Source organism: Podarcis erhardii (assembly GCF_964252035.2).
Source record: "Podarcis erhardii genome assembly, chromosome: 10".
Classification (NCBI taxonomy): Eukaryota; Metazoa; Chordata; class Lepidosauria; order Squamata; family Lacertidae; genus Podarcis; species Podarcis erhardii.
This window is the reverse complement of record NC_138500.1, coordinates 51274266-51280388: the sequence shown is the minus strand read 5'-3', so window position 1 is coordinate 51280388 and position 6123 is coordinate 51274266.

The following is a 6123-nucleotide window of genomic DNA, read 5'->3' as shown; positions in this document are numbered from 1 at the left end:
GGGATGACCAATCTGTATTAACAGCACAGTCTTATACACGTTTACTCAGAAGTGAATCCCAATACTGTAAGATCAGTGGGGCATATACACCCAGGCAAAGGACTACAGGCCTTAGTGATGTACAGTACAGTATACACCCAGCATTAAGGGATGAAAATCACCCTGAATGTGATTGCGAAATAGTGTTGAAGTAGCTGCACTGTTATTAATATGTAAGAACGCCGTGTACTGCTTGCTCACCCAACTTTATTACCCTGGAAGAACGCCTGGAATGTTAGAGCTAATACTGGCTGTTACCCATTATTGCAAAGAACCTCGTCTTTTGAGCACTTCAATTTGCAAAGCATTTGCACTGTTTTTGCATTTTCTTGGGAGTAACTTCAGTTGGGTTAAAATATGCTAATAGCCCAAGCACAGTGCCTGACACAGCATGCCAACAAAGATAAAAAACCAAATCTATTAGTACAAGTCATGTCTCTAGTCCATCCATCTAACATACGTACACCCTGACATTTTTTAACTCCAGCAGCACAGTGCCACAGTCCTGCCACAGCAAAGCACATTTAAATCCTATCATTATTCCATTAATATCAGTGGAATGAAAAGTCCTTCCTTTGGCTGAAGCATGCCCTAGGAATGCCTCACCCTGGCAGCAGTCCTTATGCCACCTATGCACTCTGAGAGGTCTAGTCCCTCAAAATCCAAGGGACTTGATGGTGCAGAGGCCTGTGTTCCCGATACGTCACCCCTTTGGGCCAGCATACAGCAAGGGGTGGGATGGACCCTCTGCTTGTGTGAGAGTGGCCTCGGAGACCAGAGAGCCAAAGTTTGGGTTTGTGTTCTGACTTGTCTAAAGCATTGGTTTCAAAGTGTTCCATGTACAGGTTTGCGATGACCGGTGAGAGGGGTGATCCCATAGGTGCTCCTTCTATCTGTTTGTATCTTTGTCCATTGTGGATGAAGTACGTGTTGGTTAGGCAGTGGTTGGTCAGGTCCAAGATGTATTCGGGGGGATTGTATTTGTTTTGAATAGCTGTCAAGGCTTCATTAATGGGCACTTGTGTGAAGAGAGATACACAAACCCAAACTTTGGCTCAGATATGTTGACGACACCTTTGTAATTTGGCCACACGGGAAGGAAAAACTGGATAGCTTCCTCACACATCTCAACAACTTACACCCCAAAATACAATTCACTATGGAAATAGAAGCCAACAACCAACTTCCCTTCCTTGACGTCCTAATCTACAAAAAACCTGATGGCTCCCTAGGACACACTATCTACCGGAAAAAAACACACACCAACCGCTACTTACATGCACAATCACACCACCACCCTGCACAAATAAACTCCGTAGCCAAGACTCTCATCTCCAGAACCAAACGCCTGGCTGACAAAGACCACTTGACAACTGAGTTACAGAATCTCTCAAACGTGTTAATTGCCAATGGATACCAGCAAAACAGGATTACGAAGCTAATCCAAAAGGAAACACCCCCCAAAAACCAAGACACAGAAGAAAACAATGGCATGGCCCTCCTTCCTTATATCAAGGGCACTACAGATAAAATTAGCAAAATCCTCCATAAACACAATATCAAAACAGCCTTTTGCACCAACCAAAAAATAGCCAATATCCTCAGAAACCCCAAGGATAAAATCCAGTTGGAAAACCAAGGGATCTATGAAATACCCTGCAAAGTCTGCCCAGCCACGTACATTGGACAAACAAACAGACGAATAAATGCACGTATCGCAGAACACAAGAATGCCGTCAAAAAAGAAGAAAAAACTTCCTCTCTTTTCCAACACATGAAAGAAACAGGACACGAAATTAATTTTGCAGATTCCAAATTGCTCTTTAACACGGAACATCACCACAAGAGAATAATCATGGAAGCCATCGAGATAGAGAAACACCCTCACAACATGAACAAGCGTGACGACACATCCCGCTTGCCAGACATCTGGAAATTAGCCCTCCCCACAAAAACTGACACCAGATCCAGAGGCACACAGAACGCCAACACCAATCAACCACACCAGACCCAAACCCAGACCCTCTCCACAGATGAATTACAGACACCATCCAGTAGCCAATCCATGGTGGCACCTCCGGATGCTGCACCCCCCTGCAATCCCTACACAGATCTGGCTGACACAAGCCACAAAACCACAGCTCGCCCCTATACACGAAGCCAAGCCAGAGCACAACTAAGTACAGTAAAGCCATCTTCTCAGGAAAACTCTTCACAAAGTTCAAGAGGTCAAGACACAAAGACTTTAACAACTAATCCACACCTAATGACCCACCTAAGTGGTACTCAGGATATCACTCAAGAAATCACTCAAGATATCTCTCAAGTAATTAAGGAACAAAAGAAGAAAAGGCACACTAGCCTGGGAACTTCCTCTCTGCCCAGAACATTGGAGGCTATACACCACACCCCCTCTACAGTATTTATAGGAACTCAAACACTGAGATCCTGCTCTGTTCCAGTAACAAGAAGCCGAAAGCACCAGCCTGAAGATGACGAGTGAGACCTCGTCGAAACGTCGCCTAGACACCCCAACTTTTACACGGGAAGACACCCGAGGACACCAAAACCTGCATTCCTGTACCCGTGAAAATCTACGAAAGCATATATATATATATATATATTCTGCCTGATTGGAGCTTTACTGAGCACGTTGCTAACACATTTTTTGTATATTAAACAGAGAAAACAAGAATATAGAAAATAATAGTTGCAGACAGTGAGTCTGGGACAGATTTGGGGAGTTTGCAGTAGGGATCACCAAAAATCTCCCCATTCCACTGTAGGAAGTCTAAATTGGACTGCTGTCAGTAGAGGAACTTGAAATTGAATTGGATATAACCCAGTTAACATACTTCTGGGAGAGACAGATGATGGTGATTAAATTTATAAACCGCTTAATATATTAAAAAATATCTCTAAGCGGTGTACAAAAAACTGAATATATCTATCCATCATCTATCTATCTCAGTTCATTTTCCTTCTGATGTGCCCTCCCTCTCGGCCTCCGGGTTCTCATCCAGGGTCCAAACAAACTCTCAGCTCACCCGCAAAGGTCTCACAACGAGAAGACATCCCGGGAAAACGCAGACATCACCCTAGTCTCTCGCTTGAGGCTTGCTTTTTATGGACAGGCCAAAGGTAGTTGGTACTTCCTTAGGCTGCCCACAGCTGTGTCCCATTTAACTTCCCTCTCCACACACAGTTCCAAGTACAGCAGGTTTGTTGAGTTTCCCAGGGGGTCTAAAGGGCAGGAAAAGGGTCCCCCTCCATTCATAGCTCTTTCTTCACACCCTCTGTCCTCTCCTCTTCCTCCAGCTGATTTCAGAAGAAATCAAAATAATCTGAACTTCTTTCACACATCCGGATGCCAGTTGTGTCCCCATGTCTACTCTGATCTAACAATGTTATGCACAACATTCATTCACCTGCTCATCCTGCAATGTCATATATGCCATCATTTGCCAGCAGTACCCTTCCACATTCTACCCAGGGCAAGCAGACCAGTCTCTGCTCCAAAGAAAACATGGACACAAATCTGACACCAGAAATGGCAATATTCATAAGCCAGTTCTACGCACTCTGTAAGCCATCTTAAGAGAGCCAGCCTTTGAGCATGGGGTTTGATGCTATCACTTATGGACTGAAGTGAAGCCTAAGATTTTTAGCACATTGTATGAGTTGCTTGATTACCAATGCCAGAATTCCTGAGTCATCAACAGTAGTTTTGTGAATTACCATTATTAACAATGATTTCTTTCTTTTTTCTTTTTTTTTTTACATAATTAGCAATGGTAATTTTATTTCCCTCAGACCTCAGTGTTTACAAATCCATCCCCAAACCATATATGTATTCCTGTACTTCAGGATAACACTTCAAGATTCTGAAGAGGACTGTAGTCCATGAAAATTCATGCCATTATTAAATATGTCAGGCTTAAAGAGCCACACAACTCTTTGACCTTTTTTCTGCACAAGGCTACCGCAGCTGCTCCTCTGGAAAGTGCTGTAATGGTACAGTGGTGAGTAATTTGAAATGTTGCAGTGGGGAATATTATCTGCCACCACAATAATGCTGTTTTTGGTCGCATCCCTGTGGCAAAAGTGACATGTTTGTGTGAACCTGTATTTCCATGTGGGTTGTGTATTTGTCTAACCACAAATATTTACATGGTGGCATCAGCACTTCCCCATGGAAATTGTGATAGCCACATAATGAACTGCCCACATGGAATCCCCAGTTTAAACGAAGAACTGACATCCTGCAAGCACGATCTGTCATGCTCAGAGGGAGGGGGCAATTGTGTGGGAGAAACTGGTTTGCGTGAATTGGCCCAAAGACAAACCATCTGAGGTTGAACAGATCTCCACTTGAGTGTTATTGACATAAAACTTCAAGCATGTGTCATGCATCTTCCAGGCTGCTCGCAAAAATGGCTGAATGAATGTATTCCAGCTGCAAAAGAAATACTGTTTCGAGGGGGGTCGTGGAATGCAAAGCAGAGTGGACACAAAAGATAGGACAACTGCAGAAAGCATGCTTAAGGACCATATAGCAGGGCAAAAGCCACACAACTTAATGACACAGGGAAACTGAAGCAAATAATGGAAGGTAAATCTAAAACAAAGGGGGAGGGACCCTATAATTTTATTTTACTCTGCTCCAGCACACCTTCTATCTCTGAAAAAGAAAGGATAATATTGAAATGGAAATTTACCCAACAGAATATTGCTTTTGTATGCTGTTTATGGATATTAGCTTTCAGAACTAGCTATGTACTCAATGTGTTCCTCCACAGGTTTATTATAACAAACAGTAAAGATTGTGTGGCCTCATGCTTAAGAAACTGGGCTTTTTTTCAGATATTATAAATGGCACCCCTAAGCTGTTGTCTAACAACCCTAAATATTCTTACATGAGTTTTGGTCTGATGAATTACAGTACTGCAAATTCCTGTCCCTTATTGGTAGGCAGGGTTGGAAACATTTCAAAAAGTTTAATCCTGGTGCTAAGAAACTTGAAATATTTCCATTCCTTTTGAGGTCAGGGTCTAAATACTTGATTCTGCCCAAAATTATATGGAAGATGAAATAACAGTATATCCACAAGAAATAGTAACAAGGTGAAGAAATGTTGACATGATGGGTTGCCATGTGTCCTCTTTTTCCTGGACATGCCCTCCTTTTCATGGGTAGAGTCGTCATAGCGATCTATAGTTAAAAATAGAAGTTGGCAAATGTGTCCTTTTTGCTCTTTAAAATATGGCAACCCAAATTTTTGTGCTCACATCTGCCAGAAAGTGGGTCCAGATTCTAATAGCTGAAGATGCTTTCAATTGATTATTTTTTTTAAAATCTCTCTGGAACGACTGCCAAAGGAGTGCTGCAACAGCAACCTGCTTGCGAATGAAGTGCCTCTGTTATGTTAGTTCATTTTGACCTGTGACAGTTTGTTCTGACGTATTCAACAACCCAGTCTTCTTTACAAAACTCGAACCACATGCTTGACACCTGCATGCGCAGGCAGATGCTTTTAGAACACATATTTTCTGTTGTTGTTCCAGCAACAGCTGCCAAAGCAGGACTGCTTTTTAACTCAGGAAACATTTAAAGTGTAGACTCCGGTCAAGAGTTTGAAATAACTATTTCAGCTCATTCAATAACATTATCATGAATGGTACTGCACTGGAGAAGCAACCTTGAAAAGTTTTGTTTTTGATTATTTCAGAGAAAGGGAGAATTGCGAAATGAAATGTGCTTTCAGTGAATACTTGATGGACATCACAAGTGCAGCAATTATGGGAACAAGCTTTATCTCTGTCGGCACATCGGAAATGTCAAGTTGTTTTAAGGACGAAACTGGTACTTTCTGAATGGGAAGGGCAGTGCTGCTCCATTGTTCCCTTTTTAGCTGGGTGGGAACAATAGAAAAGCAGTCACAGTTGTGATGCAAAGACTCAAGAGGTTGTCTGTAAATACATAAGGAGAGCCCTGGTGGGTCAGAACCAGCTCATCTAGTTTGGCATTCTGTTAACACAGTGGTCACCCTAGTGACTATGGGAAGCCCTCAAGCAGACATTAGTA